This window comes from Cupressus sempervirens, chromosome 10 (assembly GCF_028749045.1).
Source record: "Cupressus sempervirens isolate cs-2001-9-10 chromosome 10, ASM2874904v1, whole genome shotgun sequence".
Taxonomy (NCBI): Eukaryota; Viridiplantae; Streptophyta; class Pinopsida; order Cupressales; family Cupressaceae; genus Cupressus; species Cupressus sempervirens.
In genome coordinates this window covers 233,780,745-233,805,224 of record NC_143127.1, presented here as the reverse complement: position 1 = coordinate 233,805,224, position 24,480 = coordinate 233,780,745, and the positions used below count along the sequence as shown (strand labels likewise).

Genomic DNA, 24,480 nt, shown 5'->3' with positions numbered 1-24,480 from the left:
GAGAAAGTCACTTCATCTACCAAGGCTTATTAATTATATCATTGTCATTCCATTCTAGTGATTAAAAATATTTATGATATTAATAGTGTTTCCCTTCATCACCACTTTTTTCAACTTTTTCCTCAATCTACCATTGTTGCATAAAACCTGAATCTAAAAACACCTGATACATCAATTTTCTTTAGTTTTTTTAAGCAATCAGTTTTCTTAAGCTTTTTTAGCAATAAAGCTTTGAATTTTCATTAAAAAACTACATTTATTTGTTTAATAGGTTCAGTGTCAAATTATGTTTCAAAAAGTTGAATTTAATCAATAGGAGATAGTTATTTTATAGGAAATCAATTTGTGATGTTAGTATTAAGATTTTGATGAGTGTGGTAGGAAGTCACTTCATCTACCAAGGAAAGCATACATCTTGTCTTATTAATGATGTCATTGCTATTCAATTGTAGTGATTTAAAATATGTATGATATTAAGAGTTTCTCCCTTCATCACCACTTTTTTGTAACCTTTCCCTTGATCTACCATTGTTGCATAAATCCTAAATCTAAAAACAATGATACACCAATTTTCTTAAGTTATTTTTTAAAAATCAAAATTTTAAAGTTTTTTTAGCAATAAATCTTTGAATTTTCATTAAAAAACTACATTTCTTTGCTTAATAGGTTTAGTGTGTAGTTATATTCAAACAATTTGAATTTAATCATTGGAGATTATTTTCATAGGAAATCAATTTGTGATGATATTATCAAGATTTAAGGATGTAGTTTTCTAATTAAATTGGTTGAATCCTATTATAGGAGTATTGATTCACAACAATTCATTTATTAGATGAAGCTTATATTGGTGATGGATGGGGCTTTCCTCCTCTAATATCTATAGTATTGCTCCAAATCAACTTGACTTTATCATAAAGTTTCCTCCAAGGTTGAACTCAATGCAAATAAGGTAGCAAGATAAGGAAATTTAAGTGGAGTTAACCTTAGAGGAAACTACATGACTAACATGGCTTCAATTGGAACAATAGTAGGATGGGTGACCTAAGAGAATGTCTAGGTTTCACCCTTGTAAGCACCACCTTAATGCAACAAGTGCTAAGTGTGTTATTCATTCTTATTGGGTTGTTATGAATTGATATTCATTAAACTTTAATGAATTAATATGACCAGAAAGAACACAATTGAGTCTTGATAATAATAAGACAATTTATAAGATTAAGATTTTGATAACCTTTTGAGTTTATCTAATAAGAACAATGTGTCAATCCAAATTTCTATATAACACTAAAAATATTAGAAATTAAATCTCTTCCAAAAATTTATTTATCTAATGAAATATTACACTAATTCATTAAAAGCATAACTCCAAAACTGAAACACTTTAAACCAATTGAGTAGATGATATTCAAAGTCACATTGGTAGCTAATATCTATAGTTCAGTAGAAAAGTAATATATCTCTCTACTCAGTGGCATACATACAATATTTTTTTTCCATAAATAAAATGTATGAACCACGCACATGTTCGATTAAATTGGATCATTCAATTTAATTGAACAAAAGAGATCACAATAGTAAAAATAATAATAGCGAACATAATCTCAGCATGTGTCTGAATGGATCATGGAGTGACATGAAACAACATAAATGTTCTAGGAATAACTATAAAATCAACATTTGTAAACCTAAACTCATCAAGAAAACACCATATCTCATCAATCTAGAAGGCAAGAACAAATGCTTCCTTTCTGAAGAACTCCAATAGAGTATTAAAGAAGATGTAGAGCTGTCATAGTGCTAACAATAGGAGGATATTGCATGTAGTTCTTGTAAGGAGGAGCATTCAATGGTCCATTATACAAGAATTGGTAAAATTTAGTGCTATTCAAAATCATTTCACCATTGGACTAGATGTTTTGACTAGTGTCATGTTTAGATTCATACCTTGGAAACCATTGAGTCAATTCAGGGTCTTTCCTGGGCACAAAAGCATTCTTCTTAGAATATTGTAGGACCTAGAAAATGGGCTAATGTCTAACATACTATGAGAAAATCACAAACCCAATAAACATATGTTAACACCCTCTAGTCTACCATGAAAGCCAAATGAATAAAGAAAGCAAAAAAATTTTAAAACTCCCTCTTTCACTTGTAGCTCCCATGTCCTTCTTTCTTCTCCATATCATGTAGCTCAAAACTTCCTATAGTGCACACAATTATGAAGCAAAAGCTTATACTGATGATAATGCTATGAAAATACTTCAAGTTGTGATTTTAGTGTGAGAGATGGAGTGAAAATACTAAAGAGAAAAGGACCTGAAAAAACTTAAGAATTAGGGACCAAAAATGAGAGGAAGAATACTCATTTTATAATCAACATGGAAGATGAGATCATTGGAATTGTCACCTTGGATATGTGACATGGCAAGAGATTCCTTGGAGAATCCATGACATATATGACACAAGATGCCAAGTGTAGGATTCTATGATACTTGGATGTTAAACATGGCTAAAAAATGAAGAGGATCTATGACACGTCATATGACACATCAAGCCCACTTAAAGCCAAGAATCTATGATAATGGAAGCCAAATATGGATGTACATAAGAGCATAGGAATGTTGGATTATGACATATCTTAGCCAAGTGTCAATGGAGAATCAATGAGGTGTCATACACATGTCATGATGATGTCAATATTGTGTGGAATATTTGAATTAAAAATCCTTTATTCCACAAAATAGAAATTTATGAAAATGGAATTAATGGTGGAAAATATGACTTAGGAAATTGAGAATTTCTATGGTTTTTGAATGATGAACCAATTAATTAATTGTTTGAGGATGAAAATTAGGAAGAATAATTAGTAAGAATGATAGGATTAAATTATGGGTTATTTAATCTCATTGAGAAAATTAGTAAATGATTGGCCAAATTGATTGAATAAGTGTGATAGTATCCTTTGATGAAAATGTTATGATGATGTGGATTGACTGGGATGATGATGGATAGACCAAAGCCATGGTCAAATTGATTGATTGATCAAAATTGATAACATGCCAAGGACACATGACATGAACTAAAGATACATAGCATTTAATTGATATTGTCAATGCTATAGGATAGAGAGTAATTGATAAGGTGGACAATAATAATAGTGATGAGCATAGTCAATATTATTAAAATGCTTGATAATGCCACAATTTGACTTTGAAAGACTCAACAATGTCAAAGATCAGATTACATGAATGATAGTTTGACCTAGCATTGAGAACCATGACAATACTAAGGTCAAATTGATAAGATTTGATAGATTGATAGGTTTCCAAGGCACTGAAAGCCACAACAATGCCTAAGATTTGGTAGATGATTGATTTTGGATGTTTGGTATGTTTTGTGATGAGTAGGACTAATTCTGGGTGATTTTGAGTTGATTTGAAATAGTTTTGAGTTGATATGAAATGATTTTGAAATGATATGAGATTGATGTAAGAGAGTGTATGAATGATGACAAACACTATTGAGATATGATCAAGGTGGCCAAAAAGATTGGAATTAGTGGATTGAGAAAATGGGGTGAATTATTATGAAGAAGTGATGAAACCAAAGATGCAAACCATTTTTGAGTGTCTACATTTTGCCCCTCTTTGATACAATGTGATTTAGAGCATTGTGTCAAAGAATGCTAATGAAAAAGCCATAGAAGCATGCCCTAGTAATGGTGGTATATATTTATGCCTCCTTAATAAATTGACCAAAATATGCATATGATAGGTCAATTCATTGACAATGAGAAAATTAAAGCATAGTAACTGACGGATCAAAAATCAGAGCTAAAACATGAAAGTTATGGGCTCTGGAGTGCAAAAGGGCATCACAACAAACTCAAAAAAGGATTCTTGCACATCCATCTAGATAGCAACACACTATAAAAGGGCTCGGACAGGGTTTTGAAAGTCATTTTTGTTAGAGTAAGTTATTTATTACTCTAGGTGCTTTAGCTCTCTTAGTTGCATATAATCAATATTTTATATTAATTATAATGCACAAACCTAATTTTCTTTCCTTTAGAGTTTCGTTCACCTTAAAAGGTTGAACTTTTGTATTTTGTTCATATAACTTAGAATATATTTTCTCCCTCTCACATTCTTGAGAACTTCTAAGCTCTACTTTTTCTATTTTTTGGTTTCTCTTCATTATAGGATATTTGCATGCGGGTGTTCTTGAGGATCTGTGAAGTTGGTTTTCTCAACTTCTACATGGTATTAGAGTGGACCTACAGCTTCCTTGTCTAAAGATTTTTGAAGCCATGATTCATAGTCAGAAACCCCAGCTTTTTTGGAGCTTTTTTCTTCAAAAGGGTGAAGGGAAAATTTATGGGGCACTTTGGGCTCAAACAGATGTTGCAATTGGATTTGAAAGGCTATTTGTAGTCAAAATACATCAAAAAATTGTTTTTTTTGGCCTTCGAGCATTTGGGAAAAATTTTTAGCCCCCGAGGAGGCTTTATGGACACATTTTTCAAAAAAAATATAAATAAATAAAAAAAGGGGCACCATCGCTGCATCGTCCAGGCACCACCAAGCGGCCACCTACTGGCCACCCACAGTCCACTCAACCAATAGTAGCACTCACCTCCTACCCCAGTGCCTCTATAGACACCACTCTACCGACCAACCACCTTTTCTCCACCAAGGAGCCGCCACCACTCCTCTTTCTCCAGCAGTGCCGCTAGGTTCTCCACCCAGGCACCACCGCAACTGGTAGTCCCCGCTCAGTCACCACCATCGATGTGCTGATGTCATTTTTAGTCAGATGACATCATCATTTCCTAGCTTGACATCATCATCCCATCACGATCTATTGATGTCATATTATGACATGTTGACATCATTTTATGGGCATCAAATTTAGGATATTGTCTATAATTTTCCAATGAGCTCCTCTTTTAGACCTGTAGTTAGTTTTTTGCTCATAACTTGAGCATACAGACGTATTTTTGCAATCCAAAAGAAGCACCGAAAAGCTAACTCAGAGATGGAGACAATGGTGCTAGTTTTTTTTGTATTCTAAGTCCATTTAGGCTTCCAAATTTGGAATTGATGTAGAGGCTTCTATTTTCCTCTTCTCTACATCTAAATTCTAGGTTCTTTTCTCAATTTTTGTGTTTTTCCATAGTTGTTGCTTTGGTTTTGGGGGATTTTTTTTTTTTTTTTTTGTGGGGGTGAGCATTTTCTATTCTATAATTTTCTTCAGAATCAAACCCTTCTACTTCCATCTTTTCTTTCTCTTAATGTTAGATCCTTTTGTGATCCAACTCACGCTGCACAGCTATCACACCTAGAAGACACAGATGACTAGGTTTCTCATGTCAAGAGGCTTATGGTCATGTCTAGATGCAAAACAACCTATTTTACAGTGTCTTTTTGAGGTTCTTCATCATAGAAACAAAATGGATGAAGCCATGGGATTAATTGCACTAAACATTTCAGACAATCTACTCTTTCACTTGGATGGTTTGACTACTCCACGACCTTATTGGCTCAAATTTTAGACTTTGTTTGGCCAAGTGAATGAGTTTCAAAAACTTCATCTTGATGCAGAGTTGACTTCTTTGACCCCTGATAGCTTTCCCACCATTGAGGACTTCTTGATGAAGTTCTAATCTCTATGCACAATCTTGCAGGGATGTGGTAGAAACAAAATAGATGATGAGTGTATTGTTTTTATAGTCTCAAAGTTGTGAGGATAGTATCAGATATTTTCTTCCACTTTCTACTCCACTATGGATGCCTTGGGTAATAGACATCAGATGCCCTCTTTTGAGATATTTTGTGATAGCTTAACTCGTAAGTAGTCCAAGCTCACTCAGATGGATTCACTTATAGGTTCACCATCATAGGCATTACTTGCCAAGGATACATAGGAGTAGAAGCTAAAGCAGATATCTAATTCCTCTTCTTAGCACTCTACTAGTCCATCCTCTTCTTCTAACAAGAAGGAGAAAAAGAAGAGTAAGACTCTTTCTTGTACCTATTGTCAGAAAGGATCTCATGATGTGACACATTGTTTTGAGAAGAGATTTGATGGCTATGAGAAATAGATTGTAGATTTGCAAGATCTTCTTCAAAAGAGCTCTATTTCATCCTTTTAGCCTTCATCCACCTCTTTGACATCTTCACCAGATTTTGGATAGGGTCATGCATTACGGGCTTCCATTGCATCCCCTTCCTAGGTCCCTTGGATATTGGATTCAGGTGCTTCTCACAATATTGCATCTTCTCTGATTCCTCATATTCTCATGGGGAATAACATTGCTCTAAAAGTTTGTAGGAAAGGTTCCATTCACATTCAGGATGGCACATTCAATGATGTATTGTATGTTCCATCTCTCTCTACAAATATTCTCTTGATGTATCAGATTACACATAGTGGATTAGGGAAGATAGTTGAGTACTACAAATTTAGTCTACATTCAGGATAGTACAATAGGAGGCCTTATTGCTATAGGGATAGTTGATCATACCACCCCTCTCTACACCTTCTTGCACTTTGGTCTGCCATCTCTATCATTGGAGCATTCTTCTTCTCTTTGGTGAGAGCATCATGTGGTGCAGTCAGGACACATGAACCTTTGTCTTGTTCCTAAGATCACCACACCACATCTTGTTGAAATTTTTTCTTCTTCAGCTCTACTGGACCCTCTAGCTCCACTCATTGAGCCTCTAGGAGCACTTTTTGTAGATTCTAAAGAGGACATTCATTTCCTCTACCATGATAATGTCAACGCACTTGCATTAGGGCTTCCTTTTTAGGATCCTCATGTCTACTCCTTTGAGCATTAGTTAGGCCTTCCTGTCATTCAATGGTTTCCTTTTTCTATGCCCTTATTTCTTCTGCATTGGGGTTTGATTGGTTCATTCATTTCTACATGGGCTTCCTCATTCTTAGGGGGCTTTGATGTCTCATCTCTCTCTCATGTGGGGGGGGTTGTTTATGGTTTTGAGAGAGTCTCTTGAGCCATTTTCTTTCTATTGTTTTTCATCTCTTTTTGGAGAGGGGTTTTTCCCACTGGGTTTTCTCCTTTATCTCCAGTTTACAAAGATTTCCTTGTTTTGGGTGCCTGATCAAGCTTTGTTGTTGGGACCCATTTTCCTGCTTTCATAGATTTTCTAGGTTAGCTTCCTCCTACGCTTCGCTTAAGGGGGGGTGTTAGAGTAAGTTATTTATTACTCTAGGTGCTTTAGCACTCTTAGGTGCATATAATCAGTATTTTATATTAATTATAATGTAAAAACCTATTTTTCTTTCCTTTATGGTTTTGTTCACCTTAAAATGTTGAACTTTTTTATTTTGTTCATATAACTTAGAATACATTTTTCTGCTCTCACATTCTTGAGAACTTCTAAGCTCTGATTTTTCTATTTTCTGGTTTCTCTTCATTGCAAGATATTTGCATGAAGGTGTTCTTGAGGATATGTGAAGTTGGTTTTCTCAACTTCAACAATTTTCACCTTCACTTTTGGAAGAAAAGAGCTTTGGAGCAAGGAGAATGGATCGGCTACCCAGGGAGCAACATTGTGGTAAACAAGTGTGGACCTTCTAAAAAAGGGTAGATGTTGGAGCTCTAGTGAGTACATCAAGCCCATATTTGTATCTTTTATTCTTTTTCATGCTTTTCCATGCTTTTCCATGCTTTTCCCTACTTTTTAGGCACCTAGGAGTTTGTCGAGGTCAAACTGGGTCAAACTGGAGTCCCAAGGCCAGGTTAGGCCATCCAAACACCCCAATTGCACTCAAAATGCATCCAAATATGACATGGGTGCACTTGAATTTCCCAAGTGCACTTTGGGGGCACTTGATATCACCAAGTGTGCCCTGGGTATAGTTGGGAGCCCCAACTATGTCCCAAGATGCTTCAAGAGTCCGAACAGGGTCTAGATGGTCCCGAATCGACCTAGAACTTGGGATGGACTAGCATAACCCTAAGGGGATGTTAGAAATATGTTAAAATTTAGTCAAATGTGGTCTAAGTGGTCAAATTTTGATCAAACTTAGGGAAAGTGTAGGTCAAACTTGGGTAAATACTGACAAAGAATAGTGGAAATGGCCTGAAAGGGTGCAAACAGACTTAGAATGACCTAAAACTTGGAGGACATGTTGAAAACCATAGGAAGAGTTGAAACAATAGTTTAGCTAAGGTTAGAATGATTAGAAAAAAGTCAAACCTAGTCAAACTTAGCTCAAATGGAGGAAAAAGACTGGCAGATGAATAAGGATAGGGTCAAAATGATGCAAATGAGCTCAAAATGACTCAAAACTTGGTAAAAATGTTTAAAACCATAGAAAGAGTTCAAAACATAAGTCAACATAGTCAAAAATGCTTAGAAAAATTTAAACTTAGTCAAGCTAGAGTCAAAATAAGTTAAACTTTGGTCAAAAGTAGGGTAAACTAGATGCAAAATCATAGGAGGTTGACATAGGCTATATGATTATGCAGAAGGAGTTGTCCCTATTATGGAAAAGGGGACATAGTCCATAGAGTCTTGTGTTACATCACCAGATGATAGCTAGTGAGTGTGGGATCTTGGCTTGTCTTGGTTTATATCATGTTACATTCATGCCAAAGGTGAGGGGGATTAGGGGTCTACTGACAACTTTGATAGAGAGATGGCACTCAGAGATTGGTTCATTCCATCTCCCAAAAAGGGAGGTGACTATGACTTTAGAGGATGTATGACCTATCCTTAGGATCCCTATTCATGGAGAGTTAGTGGTATATGACCCAACTATAGGACAAGTAGCAGTACACCATTTATTTGGATGCAGAGATGAGGAGCTAGGGATCCAAGATTACAAAATTAGTTGGGACCTATTAGTGGCATATCATGAGAAATTGATAGCAATGATTTGTTGGGTGATTGGTGTGCTATTGATACCAGATAGGTAGGGAAATAGATTTCTTTTCAGATGGGTTTGGGTGTTAGATTAGATGGTGATGGAGGACATTATGTTTTCCTGATATCCATGCATGTTGGCAAGGTTGTATTACTATCTGTATCATGTGGCATACATAGGTGGTCTGTCATTTAGCATTGGTTGTACATTGTTACAAATCTAAGCCTATGAGCACATTGTAATATTTAGGCCTCTTGTAGAGTGAGAGTTTGTGGAGGACTTGCCCTATGCATATAGTTATAGGGGTGTATTGGCACAAGGACCACTAGGGCATGCAAGGTACTTTTGACATCAGATAGATGCCATTAGATAGTTTATCTAGAGATCTTACAAAGATTGCCCCAGATGGGATGATGATGATATTCACCTACCATACTATAGGTAGGAGTGTTATCTCAAGGGTACATAGTGATTGGGCATTTGGTGATAGAGATGTACTTGCCAGAGCAAGTATGAAGATAGTTTGGTGAGAGGAAGGATGTATCAATATGTTTAGCATTATTTGCATAGTCCAAAGTAGAGGTTTAGAAGTGGGGAGCACCCAAGAGGACATAGGTGGCATATGCATAGCTAAAGGGGTTACAACCAAGGATATGGGGGGTAGCAAAAAATGTAGTGGATTCAAGCATAATGATAGCATATGACAAATGGTTTTCAAAGCATCACCCGAGGCCTTTGACAAATCCAATAGTACTAGTACCAAGAGCAAGGTCCCAATAGAGTAGGAGGAGGAGGAGGAGGAGGAGGAGGAGGAGGATGGGGGAGAGGATGAGGAGGGGAGAGATGAGGATGATGAGGGTGACGTGGGGGGTGATGATGAGAGGGAGGATGAGGGAGCTGACAATGAGGACAGTGGAGATAGTGGGGGTGGGGATAGTGTTGGAGGTGGTGACAAGGGAGAGAATGAGGATGATTATTGGGAGGCTAGGGATGATGGTGGTGAGGGAGATGCTGATGATGACATAAGTGGGAAGGTAGTTGTGATGGATGTGGAGGGGGATCTAGCAGACTATACCGATAGGGAACTAGTACTGGTACGGGTAGGGCCTAGTTAGTTAGAGCTAATGGAGGTGATTAGAAGTCTACAAAGTTAGTTGGATCAGGTTGTCGCAGAGAGCGATGACATGATAGGAGAGAGAGAAATAGTTGCAGTAGAGAGAGATCAGGCTATGGCTGAGAGAGACATCATGATGCATAGGGTAGAGATGGTAGTGTAGGAGTCTTAGGAGTTCATTAGCAACATTAGAGATGTAAAATTTGGAGAGATGGAAATGATGATGAGAAGGGCACACATGGAAGCATATTACTAGAGGGATTAGTATGAGAGAGTGTTGCCACCATGGCAGAGAGTTGAGAGTTTATGTGCATCGAGGTCTCAATCCCATGGGACACAAAGGAAATAGAGTAGTGTAGGGGTGATGGGGCCTATCAGACCACCGTAGAGAGAAGAGGGATCATCTTCGAGGCCAAACAGAGGCCACAAGGCTAGGGATAGCATGGGATGACATTGAAAGACTCATGTATGAAGGGGTTTCTCTATTTTGCTTTTTGGTTTCTATTATGCTCTTTCATGGTTCACACCTATGGGCAGTTAGTATTGATGTAAACCAAGGTCATTTACTCTGATACTTTTGTGAGACATTTATGAGATGTACTTATGTTATGATGACTATAGATGGATTATGCATATTCTTTAGATGTTTTATATGGATATATTTATGATTTTTTATGTGAACTTTGGTATGATGACATTATGTGTTGATTTATCACATGTTACGCATAGGAAATGCCATGTTTTATTTTTGCCACATGTTTTTTTGATGAATGAATGCCTAATGCAATGTAAAGGATATGGATTGAATGTAAATGAAATGTAAAATGATATGGAATGAATACTAATGAAATGTAAAATTATATGGAATGAATGCAAAATGTAAAATAAATGCAAATGAAATGTAAAGATAATATAAATAACATGATTATGCAAAGATGTATTGCTTTGGATCATTTTGGACATTTGACATATGCAAGAATGTAGGACAACAATTCTTTTGGTGTATCAGAGTACAAGACCAAGGTAGTAGATGAAGAAGACACAGAAGATGGAGGAGATGAGATGGGGAACTATTAGTATGATGAGAAGAATTTTTCTTTTGTAAAGTGCACTATATGTCAAATGGAGCTTTATTTTGATATGGAAAATGGAATGCAACACATCATGGCATAAAGGGCCAAAGCGCAAAATGAAAATCTTTTGTGTAAACAAGCATGATGCAGATAGAAAATGACCTTTTCCTTCCTTAGGCATATATACATGCCCCAAAATCTCAAAGGTAAATTTTAACAAATAAAAAATAAAGCATGACCATGAACCATCCTGACCACTCTTATAGATCAGTTTATATCATTGAGTGGCATAGGAACATGATCAAAGAAAAAATAAAGGAAAATTAAATCACTCACTAAACAACATGATCCAACAACTATTCTTGTCCATTATTACTTGCTTTTTAGTGTTTTAGGTCCTCAGATTGTGTTTGATAGGTTGATCATGTGATCATTGTGATTGTTGATTTAGTTGATAGCTTCATAGTGACATGTTGGATTGATTGTTGGTTCATGTTGCTTAGATAGGTGTGATTGTCTTGAAAGTGTAGTGCTTCAAGTTTTAGTTTGCAAAGTGCAATTGTTCACACAAAAGGGGTGATTATCCACAATGACTATTGATAAGGTTTATTACAATTTTTTGATAGGTTTTGTGATTTTTAGGGTTTTTTTCAAGGATATTTGATGTTTTTGGTGTGACTAGTTTCTTCAGGACATTTTATGATTTTTAGTGCTTTTTTCAGGACATTTGTGAATTTTAGAATTTTTTCAAGATCATATTGAATTTTTAGTACTTTTTTAGGATCGTATTTGAATTTTTAGGATTTTTTCAGGATTATATTTGAATTTTTAGGATTTTTTTAGGATTATAAAAGCATATAAAAGTGTTAGCTCTAATTTGTTATGTGATAAGTCCAATGGATAAAAAAGTGCTTAGGGATATACCCCCAGTTCAAGTTCAAACTCATGCACCATGTAGGTAATATGCTCCCAGACAAGACATATACTATGTACAAAGGCCAATGACAAAGTATGTATAGACTGGTGATACTTTAGGTAAGATAATAATGGACATTAACCAGTTCATGGGTCATGGCAAGGGACTAGGGATGTCTTGCAATACGAAGGATATGATTAGGGAATGACAAAAGGGGAAAAAACTAGATGGAATCTTGGTAGATGGAGGAGCAACAACTGATTACACATGGCACCTGTTTGCCGGGTTCTCACCATGGCACTTGCCCAAAGTGCCTATTTGTTAGGTTTTGGATGAAAATTTTCTCTTGACTCAAATTTTCATGCAATATGCCTATTTTCTAGGTTTTCATCAAGGAATCCATTTTTTCATGACTTTTTTCACTTTTTTATTTTTTCTTTTTCAAGACTTTTTGCTATTTTTTTGATATATTTTCATGACTTTTTTCAAATTTTTAAAATATTTTTTCAGGACATTTAGATAGAATCATGAATGTTGCTGATGAATGTTAAGAAGAAATATGTTGTTGGTGCTACTAGCTGATAATCTCTGGACTCACAACTGACCATAACTACGTAGGAGTCATTCCAAGTCTGTACCTAAGATCAAACCACTAGAAAGACCTTGAGATGTACCATTGTGTACCATATGTAAGATAGTGTTAGCCTCTTGGAAATCAAGGAATCTAAGATGAATGTGTTAAAGGATTTGTTATGTGGGATGTCACTGATGATGACATGCTTAAAGGCTTGTTGGATAGAAGTTTTATTTTGGTTATTAGACAAGTTAGGTAGTAGGATTGGGGGAGAAACAATTGGATATAAGGAAGGATTGGGAGGATTGAGACCAACATCTTCCCACATGAAGGCTAATTGAGAATGCTCAAAAAGACTTTGTGGCATGTTGAGCATTGGAACACTGATATTCATGGCATCATCTTTTGCATTTTGTATCCTTGGGAGTTGCTTAGGTTTTGATTATTCATGGTCTAATGGCACCTTTTCGTTTTCACCAAGAGACCTATTTTTTTCATTTTTTTCTTTGCATCTAGAAGATGGAATTGACTCCCCAAAATATACCAGTGTGTTCCCTTTAGGAGATATTACTTCTTGATGATCATCAATTTTAATGCTTTCATATATTTTGAAGTCTATTGTGAGAGCATCATCATTTTCAAATCAATCAAAGATTGGTGGTCCACATTGGTCCCAATCCAATAGTTCAAGATAACTTGAGGGGATGCCATCATCAGTGTTGAACGGACTTTGATTGAAGGTAGATATATGGGTATCTGATTGAGTGGTATCATTGGGGTCATGCTTAGAAACTAGAGGATTTTTGGTTTAGGATGGGTATCCTCAAATGCCTTTTCATCGTTCAAAACATCCATAGTCTTTCACATTAGTATCATAGTAATTGGTGGGCCTATTTGTAATGGTTTGAATCCAAGCCCAAAACTAGGAGGTCATCCTTTTATAGTGATAGGTTCAATTATTAATTGTCTCTGACATCCAAGACCATTGTAGACATCATAGCCTTGTTTCTACATGATAATAAACCCAAGTCCATACTTGTTAGGAGATAGAAAAGTGGTTTTTTTTTTTCCTTTTCCTTTCTTAATACATACAGATGTATTCTCATTAATAGAGGTGGTATTTTTGTACTAAACATTGAAAGTTGTGCTTGAAATGGTTGTGATTTACCATGAGATTGAGGAGAAATTGGTGACTCCCTAATGTGGGATACCTGAGACATAAAGTATTCTCCACACCCATTGTCTTCAATATTTAGATGTTCCTTGGCCTTACTGAGAAGTATATCAACATCTACATACTTAGAGAAATCTATGGGTTGTGCTTCATTGTTTGTTGGGACTTGGTATGCAATAGCATCTCTTGGATTAGCACAAAACTAGAAAGGGTCAGGATTGCTAGGGATAGTGACCTCCACATTGTTATAGGAAAACTTTAGACATTGATGATTTGTAGTGGCTACTACTTTCATAGCATGAAGCTAAGGTCATCCTAGTATCATGTTGCACTTCATTTCTATATCTAGGACATGGAATAATGTATTCTTAGTAGATGGACCAACTCTAATGAGTAACATGATGACACCCTTGGAGAAGAAATGACCATCATCATAGGCCTTTATTGGAATTCTGTGAGAGGGATCTACATCATCCTTAGAGTAACCCAGACCCTTGACAACTTTAAGAGTACATATATTTAGTCCTTCTCCACCATCTATTAAGACACATCTAACTTTAACATTTTGGACAAAGACTTCAAGGTGAAGAGGATCATTATGGTTGGGTTTATCTTTAGGAATATCCCAATGGGAAAAGGTCATATGTTATCATGTAGATAGGTTCCCAACCATGGCTCCAAACTAGGAAACATCGATTTTAGCTAGACTACTAACTCCTTAAGGGCTTGATCCAAGATATTTTGATGTTGAGGAGATAGATGTAGTAGTTCCAAGATGGATAATTGCATAGGCATCTTGTCAAGCTATTCAACAAGGCTATCATCAGATGAAGTAGGAGCAGTAGGTCTACTAGTTGGTGTAGGTCTAGTAGAAGCCTTAGGTCTAGATGGGGCTCCAAGTAGAGTGATCTTGGTATGATATGTAGTGATAGCACAATGAGGGTATTTAACCTTTAAGGTGACTGTGGATATGTGGGTATCTGACTCATTGAAATAGTTGATAGTGTAGTTATATTCAGTGCACATGTAATTCACATTACCTTGTGAGTTGAAGTTTGAACTTGAGGGTTTCTCTTTGTCATGATTACCTAAAGGATCTTTGAAGATAGTGTGATTGGAGTTAGATGCTAGTAGTGATGGATTGACTGTTATTATACCATCATCAATAAGATCTTGTATTAAATGGTTTAGTTGGAAACATGATAAGGTTTTATGTCCTTTAGTGCATTGTTAATCACAATTTTTTTGGTCATCCCACCAATCTTCTTTAGTTAATGGTTGGTCTTTGATTAGAGGTAATTGTAGGAAGTTTTTATTAACTATTTTAGAGTAGTCTAAAGAGGTATCCCCAATGGTGTGAATTTCCCATCCTTGGTTATAGGGTGTCTTCGAGGTTTGTCCTATATGGAAGTCTTAGTCTTCTATTGTGGGGTTGATGTTTGATTGGGAGTTTGTGAATTCATAGGGTTTCCACCTTTCAAAGTCATTTGGGGTTGTGTTGTGCTAATCATGTGGGCATCCACAATGCCATCATTGTTCACATTCTTATTTTTGGAGAAAAAATTTTCCTTGTCATTAGATGAGTTGGTGTTTGTGATTTCCATGTTTATCTTGAGGATTCCCTTATGGATAAGAGCATCTTCAATACTAGCCCCTTTTTTCATCAATTTAGAAATGGTGCTTGGACTCTTGATTTTGAGTTCATACATCAAGTTTGGGACTAAGTTTTCAATGCATATGTTAACTTCTTGTTCTTTAAGAATGTCTAGTGAGCATTGACTGACCAAGCTTCTCCAGTGAAGTAAGAATGTGATAAATGGTTCTCCCATCTTTTGTTTAGTTGAGCACAAATTAGAAAGTGTCACCTCATTCATAATGTTAAAGGTAAAGTGGGAGATGAAATTATCTTCTGGCCCTAACCATGATTTGATAGTACCAGGAAGTTTAGAGTACCATTCAAGTGTGGCCCCCCTAGAGAATGGGGAAACAATCTCATCAAGTAAGTGGGCTCATCACTAAGTTCGGTACAAGAGGCAGAGAATTCTTGGATGTGATCAATAGGGTTTCTTTTTCCTTGGTATTTTTCAAACCTTGGAGCTTCAAAGTGTTTTGGGAATGGAGGCATACATAGACTTTTGTAAAATGGATTAGGAAGTAGGTCCCTTTTCATATATACAACCTATTTCTTTTGGACTCCTAATGCCTTGACTTGTTTAGAAAGTTGTTTGAATTATTGTAATAGCTCTTCATTAGAGTTTTGCATGATATCTTTCCCTTCAAGTCTTTTGTGTCTATGAGTAGACCATTTTCTATGGTGAGAGCCATGCCTACTTGGTTCTAACATTTTTGAGTCTAATGAATCTTGTGATGTGCCACCAGGTGGTGGAGGTATGTTAGTACCTCAAAGACAAAAGGGTCCCTATTGTGAGACATGTTGGGGTACTTGTTGTGGTATTTGATGTGGCACTTGTTGCAGTATTGAATGTGATTGATGTACCATTTGTTTTTGTTGTGCCATTTGTTGCGATTTTTGTTTGGATACCTCTGTTGGTTGTATGTGAGACCATGTATGTGATTGTTGTTGTAGAGGTATTTATTGAGGTTTTTGTGGCACATGTTCTTGTTGTAACAAATATTGCTGGTATGCAATTTGTTGCTCAAGGCATCTTTGGTATTCCAACTATTGTTTGAGTTTCTCTTGTTGCTCAGAAAACATGGCTTATTGTTTTTGGATTTCTTGTTGATACATGGCATGGAAATCAAGTGGGTTTACATTGGATTTTGTGTTAGGGATGTTGGATCCTTGCACCATTTGAGGTTGTTGTTGTGGTTGATGTTGCCTTTGATAGGTTGAATCTGTGTTGGAAACATTAGATCCTTGGATTATTGCAACTTGATGTTGTTGGGGTAGTTGGTTATGTCCTTGAAAATTGGCCACCATGTTGGTATTGTTGCTTTCTCACCTTTGTGTTTTAGAGGTTTCTCCTTGGGACATCATGTTGATTTGACAATGTACATTCCTTTTGGGAATAGGTGTAATGTCAAATATGATTTTTCCTTTGTGTGTCAATAGGGATTTTTTCACTTGATGTTTCACATGGTGTACTCATGGGAGTATCCATAACATTTGATGTCATAACACTTGGTAGAGTTAGGAGCAAAGGTGCACTTTGTGGATTTTCGTCCAAAGGAGGCATGTTTGGCATCCCTAGAGTACAAGTCCCTTTAGGTACATCTTGTTGTTGCATCATGTGATTGAGATCAATTCTTAATATCCATTTGGGATACTTAGGAAGAGTCTTATTTCCCTTCATTGGTTGTGGTTCATCAAACAATGGATTAATGTTGATGTGTTCAAGTGTACTTTTCAGGATTTAGATGGTTGATTCTTGATGGGACCTTATAGGTGCCATTATTGCATTTGAAAACTCCAAATATTGTTTTCCCTTATCTAAGTCTAAATTAATCATGGGTTGTAATTTTTCAATGCTTTTTTTGGTTTGATGTTTGGACTTAGGTCCCTCCAAGTTTGGATCAAATTAAAAAATTTCTTAGGCTACTAAAAGTTTGAAGTTCTTGTGGAAATTTTTGTGTTGACATGCCATAACCATTTCTTCATTAGTGATGCCATATTTAGTTTTAGAGTCATCACTTAGGTGCATGATACCTTTTTTTGTGTTTGACATATTATAGTTGAAGGTACTTGCATTTGGTTTTCTTAATTCAAAGGAGTGTGTTTGTTAATCCTCAAGTGTGGTTGGTACACTTCCACCTCCAAGTGGTATCGACCCAAATATGGGTTCAAAGTTAGGACTACATTGAACTATTCCATGTGTAGGGGAAGTGTTTGAAGGAAACCTCATAGTAGGTACATTATTTAGGGTTTGTTGCATCATCTCTTGGTTATGGTAATCTTACAGATACATGTTTAAGGGGTCTGCAAGTAACATGTGTGATGCCTTGATTTGATATTTGTCAAAGGTTTTTTGGGTTTTCTTTCTCTTTTTTTTTCTTTTATGAGGATTTGGTTGTGTTAGTGCCTCAAAAAATAGAGGTTGATAAAGTTCTTCAAGTCTCTATGTTGATTGTGTCCTAGTGAGTGCTGGCATGATACCTAAGGATGTAGATGAAGTGGAGGAAAACCTAAATGGACTACTTGCCTCGCAAGTGTGCACCTAAACTACCAACTATGCTCAAATGGTACCAAGTGTGCCCTTGGTGCACTTGGGGCCTTGAATTTAGGCAATTGGTAAGTGGGAGGTATGCAATGGGTAAATAGAGGTTGAGGTGCTTGGGTGCCTAAAATGCAAAATGTGAATGATTTGAGTGTTCTAGAGTATTTTGCAAGGTTTAGGGATGCAATGCAAGGTGTGGATGTATATATTAGGGTTTTGGAACCTAGAATGACATCCCTAATTACCAAGTTCTCTCTAAAATTACCAAGTGTGTTGTGAAACTACCAACTATGCACCTAAAGTGTGCAGTTGGTAAAATAGAAGTGCAGTTGGTAAAACAAGTCAAAAATTGATACTTAGGATGTGGGTATGCAAGATATGAGGTTTTTTTTTGGATTTTTAGGTGTTTAAGGATGTTATGAAACCTATGAAAATGAAAAATGAAGTATGGTTAGGTTGATGGATGATGGATCTTGACTAGTCTTTTTATCTTTTCTTATGATTTTCTTTGGTCAAAATCTACCTATGTCTTGATATATTTAACCTTTTCATCTTTATCATTTTGATCTTTTTTTTCTTTTATCATTTTTGGTCAAGATCCAAAGTCCATTATCACAAGGTTAAGCTCCTAGACAAAATACTTTCTAAAGATTTCCACTAAGTTGACAAACCTTGCATACACCCTTTCCATTAAATTTTCATATTCCTAAACTTCATTTTTACTTATCCTAGTAGCATATACCCCTCATCTTGCATTATTCAAAACCTGAGCATCATATCCACTATCAAACCCTATCAACTTGTCTATCAACCAAATTATCTTCTTGATCATTTACCCTCATTTTGCATATTCCAAGCATCATTATCAACCCTAGAGAACCATCCCTTTCATAGTATACCTTGCATAAATCAACCCTTAGCATCATTACCAAGTCTAAAATCCAACCCTAACCTTCATTTTTCATACTATAGTAGTCATTTTCATACTATGGTTAGGTTGGTAAAATAGAAGTGCAGTTGGTAAAACAAGTCAAAACTTGATACTTAGGATGTGGGTATGCAAGATATGAGGTTTTTTTTTGGATTTTTAGGTGTTTAAGGATGTTATGAGACCTATGAATAATGAAAAATGAGGGGTATGAAAATGAAAAATTTCCATATTTCATATTTGATCAGCATAACCACCATTTCAAGTCACCATGAATGTAATGTAAAGGATGAGGGATACTAAGTGAGGACTAAAAGATACAAAATGAAGCCTATATGATGCAAATATGAGGTTTAAACTATGGTGACTCTATGCAAGGATTAAAGCTATGCTATGCCAAGCACATTTAGGATCACAAATAGCCATGTTTTCCAAGTCTTGAATGTATTGGACCATAGTTTGAAAAGTTTTGACAAAGATTGTAATGTTCTGAAAATTTGTAATGTTATGATAAGTTTCAAGGTGTAAATTTGAGATTTAGTTTTTATCTTGATTAATGTTTTACACACACGCAAGACACATTAAGACAAGAATAACTACTGTTAAAAGTGAACAAACACACCACAACCTAGGCTTTAGGACTGTATCCACTGAATTCCTACTTGAACCAAAATTTAGTTGCACTTATCTAGAGTGAAAAACCTAGGATCTTGGTACCATAGTCTCCCCCTTACAGTGCACTCACTTCTCAGGGCTACTAAGATTTGCTTCCTAAGGGGCATGACTTCCAAAGGGATTGTTGTCTCTACTAAGGACCGTGAGAATGTAGGATGTCTTTGTGGGCATGGGTGACCCCTTGAGCTAGTGGATAGAAAGGATTTTGGACACTAAAACATAGTTTTTAGTAAGGTTATTCTATTTCAAGTCAAGTGAATGATAAACTTCTATAGAAGGTCTCCCAACCCCGAGAACTAGGTTTTGACGCACCATAAGGGTACTCGAGGAGAGCTATCATGCACCAATACTGTTGACATGGTTTTTCACCATAATTGAGTTTTATATAGTGGATAGAATGTTGACCTAGCTTTGGCTCATTACCACTCTAAAGTCATCCCCTAGCATACCCAATATCAGAGATCTTGGTCCAAGGCAGGCTTCACTATAGAAGTTACACAAATTTCTCTTACACGCAATATCCACGAATGATGAGGGGAGAGGATACATCCATGAAAATCCTAAGGATTTAAAAACTATAGACATGCCAAGTAGAAAATAAAAAGTTCCTTTTAAGCACCAAATGAAGTGTTATTTAACCTAAGAAATCCACACACATGGTTTTGACAAACACATAGGGTCTTCAACAACATCTTGCAAACAAGCATTAGAAGTTTGTTATAATCATATCTTCATCCAATGATCACTATATGTTGCAAACATATCATTAGTAACACAAAATCATCTAACCTATGTCCTAAAAGAAAATGGAAACCTTAGATGCAAATTCTCATTGAAACAGGTCCTTTCTGTGAACCAAGTGCACTCTGACAGAGTAGACTGCACCTCGGAAGTCCAAAATGGCTTAAAATTCCCCCAAGTGCACTTAGGTAGTGATAATTTCACCCATGGTGCACTTGGGGCTCAGAAGAGTGCAGTTGGTATTTTCTGGGCATAGTTGGGAGGTTAGTGGCAAGTTGTGGGGAAATCCTACCTAAGTAAGACCCAAAAAATGGAAATTTTGAAACCTATACACCCAAGTGTGCCTAGATAGTGTAGACTATGCTCATGGTGCATTTGGGGCTTAGAAGGGCACAATTGGTAGTTTCTAGGAATAGTTGGTAAGCTAGAACAACAAAAAGGGTTATGGTGTCTCCTAGGCCCCTAAAACTGCCTCCTAGAGTTCCCAAGTGTGCCCTGATAGAGCAGAGTGCACCCAAGGACAACAAGCTAACAAAATTAATATAATGAAAGTATATAACCATATTATTGGACCCCCTAATTAATCTATGTGTGATAAAGAAGTGAAAATAGTTATTATACCCTTCCAAGTGAGCTCCTTCCTTGCACCTACAAGCACAAAACAAGAAAACCCAAGTTAGATAAGCATGCTCATATCGAGTTGACCAATTGTGGGGCCAAGAAAATAGGCTAATGTATAACATACTATGAGAAAATCACAAACCCAATAAACATATTTTAACACACTATAGTCTACCATGAAAGCCAAATGAATAATAAAAGCAAAACAATGTTAAATCTCCCTCTTTCACTTGTAGATCCCATGTCCTTCTTTCTTCTCCATATGATGTAGCTCCAAATTACCTAGAGTGCACACAATATGAAGAAAAATCCTATAGTGATGATAATGCTATGAGAATACTTGAAGTTGTGATTTTAGTGTGAGAGATGGAGTAAAAATACTAAAAAGCCAAGGACCTGAAAAGACTTAAGAATTAGGGACTGAAAATGAGAAGAAGAATGCTCATTTTATAATCAACATGGAAGATGAGAGCATTCAAATCATCACCTTTGATATGCAACATGGCAAGAGATTCCTTGGAGAATCTATTATGTATATGAAACAAGATGCCAAGTGTAGGATTCTATGATGGTTAGATGTCAAACATGGCTAAAAAAGGAAGAGCATCTATGACAATGGAAGCCAAATATGGATGTGTGTAAGAGCATAAGAATATTGGATTATGACATATCTTACCCAAGTGTCAATGAAGAATCAATGAGGTGTCATACCCATGTGTTATGATGATGTCAATATTGTGTGGAATATTTGAATTAAAAATCCTTTATTCCACAAAATAGAAATTTGTGAAAATGGAATTAATGGTGAAAAATATGACTTAGGAAATTGAGAATTTCTATGGTTTGTGAATGATGAACCAATTAATTAATAAAATTAATTAATTGATTGAGGATGAAAATTACAAATAATAATTAGTAAGAATGATAAGATTTTAATCCTATAGAGAAAATTAGTAAATGATTGGCCAAATTGATTGAATAAGTGTGACAGTATCCTTCGATGAAAATGTGATGATGATGATGTGGATCGACTAAGATGATCATGGATAGGCCAAAGCCATGGTCAAATTGATTGATTGATTGAAATTGATAACATGCCAAGGACACATGACATGAACTAAAGATACATAACATTTAATTGATATTGTAAACGCTACAGGATCGAGATTAATTAATAAGGTTAATCATAATAATATCGATGGACACAGTCAATATTATTAAAACGGTTCATAATGCTATGATCTAGCATTGAAAAAATCAGTGATGTCAAAGATCATATGACATGAATGATAGTTTGACTCAGATTTGAGGGCCATGATAGTACTAAGGTCAGATATATAAGATTTGATAGATTGATAGGTTTCCAAGGCACTAGAAGCCACAAAAATGCCTAGGATTGGATAGATGATGATTGATTTTGGATGTTTGATATGTTTCATGATGATTAGGACTGGTTCTAGGTTGATTTGAAATGGTTTTGAGTTGATATGAAATGATATAAAATTTAAGTAAGAGAGTGTATGAATGATGACAAACACTATTGAGATATGATCAAGTTGGCCAAAAGATCAAAATTAGTGGATTGAGAAAATGAGATGAATTAGTATGAAGAAGTGATGAAACCATAGATGCAAACCATTTTTGAGCATCTACAAATACATATGTGCATGAACTAGTGCCCCAATTGCATAATGTCCCTAGTTAACATACAGATTATTCACCACATGACAATATCCCCACCCAAAAGAAAAGAAAAGAAACAAATCATGAAACTATGAAATGATGAAGTAAAAAGTTTTTATGGATTTTTTTTTCCATTGGTATTATGATTAGGAGAATTTAAATTTAATCTAGTTCCTATGTACATTATGACTCTCATTTTCTTATCAATTGTCTCTGAATCTTGGGAGCCAAATAATATATTTTAGTGATTATTGGATAATTTTTTTTTTTGAAATTGTAACATTAGTAGATCCCTCAATTGTAGAAACCAAACCAATTGCATCATCAAAATAGGTCAAGTGATCTACCCACACTCTGTTGGATTTAAATATGTGAATGTTGTCATAGGTGGTGTCATTGACTTGAATATTGTGAATAATAACATCTTTATCTCTATTAAGTGTAATAGTAGATCTAGTGATGATCACCCCTGCTCCCCTACCATCTATGGTTGTGTGATTGAAGACAAATATCATACTAAAAAATCTAATTTTTATGTCACTAGCATAGGTTATCCAGACTCCTCTAGGGTTGATAGATGCTAGATTTGTAGCATAGCACATTGTACTTGGAAGGGGGATTTGTGTGGTTATCATCAAATCTTGTCACTCTATATGAAATTCCTTTACGACCATATTTGAAACCCCTAGAAAAACCAATGGTGCACGTGGGAAGGAGTCACCCAAGGCCACAACTTGAGAACTAACATTTGGTTCCATTAGATCCTTTGCAAATCCTCCCTATAGTTCCTAGCCAAGGTATTGGACCTCCTAACGCAATCAAATAAATTATAGAATTGATATTAAATCATGTTTTAAAGGGAAAAACCTAATTATCATGTATAAGTGATTCATTTTCCTCAAACTAAAACTAAACTAATGTAGGAATCTGTAAAGATATTCTGTAACATTTTCTAAGAAATGAATCGAATTATAGATATCTTAAGAAAAGACTAAAAAAATCTTTATAAATATATGAATTATAAGCCAATGAAAACATTAATCTAACAATATTTCATAACACTCCAATTTAAAAAATAATTATGCAAAATTCTACCAAAAATTTTTTCCCAAAGAATTTAACTATATTCTATTACACTAGCATGTCGCATACCCTTTCTCAATCGTAATGATCCTAGATAAGAAATAGTCTTGTTCTTGGGATATTTTCCAAGACCATCTCTATGAGTGTGATCATGCATTTTTGAGCCACCAATAATAAATCCAAAAATAGAGACAGTCATCACCAACCACAACTACATTTTCATGAGACAAACTACGTTCTCCATTTCCTCACAAGTAATCAGACAGAATTCTCACCAAAGTGATTAAGTTATCATCTCTTTCCTACTTTTCCTGAGTGAAAGTAATGATGCAGTGAGTAAGATGAAAGGGGTTTATATGTACATATTATACATAATTGTAAGATATAATTGATTAATTGTGTATTGTCTTTGGTGTTACACAAATGGCATAGAATTTTTTGTATCTACCGAGTGTTCTTGTCATTGCCTAGTTCAGAAGGAAGTGTCTACCAAGTTCACTCGAGCATCAAAGGAAAGTATGCAGAAGATGAGTGTTAACCAAGCTCACTTAGTTAATGAAGGAAAGTTGGATGGAACTAGTGCTAACCAAGCTCATTCAGTTGCCAAAGGATTTTTACAAGTTTTCAGTGTTAACCAATCTTCTATTGATTAACACAAGAAATCATTTTTGAGTTAATTTCTATTGAGTTGGGTTGGCTAATGAAGGATTTTCTTATTTTGGGAGATTAAACTTAATTGATTTATCTATTGATTCTATCTTACTAAGGTGATGAATATTAATTATTCTAAGTTGTATTTGAGCTAACTTGACGAAGTGAAAGATA

The 24,480-nt window shown here is 35.6% G+C and overlaps 1 pseudogene; it reads right to left on the bottom strand.

The window, feature by feature from the left end:
• Positions 1-1,769: 1,769 nt before the first annotated feature.
• Positions 1,770-24,480, bottom strand: part of LOC149533494 (putative pectate lyase 4) — a 70,861-nt pseudogene continuing 48,150 nt past the window's right edge.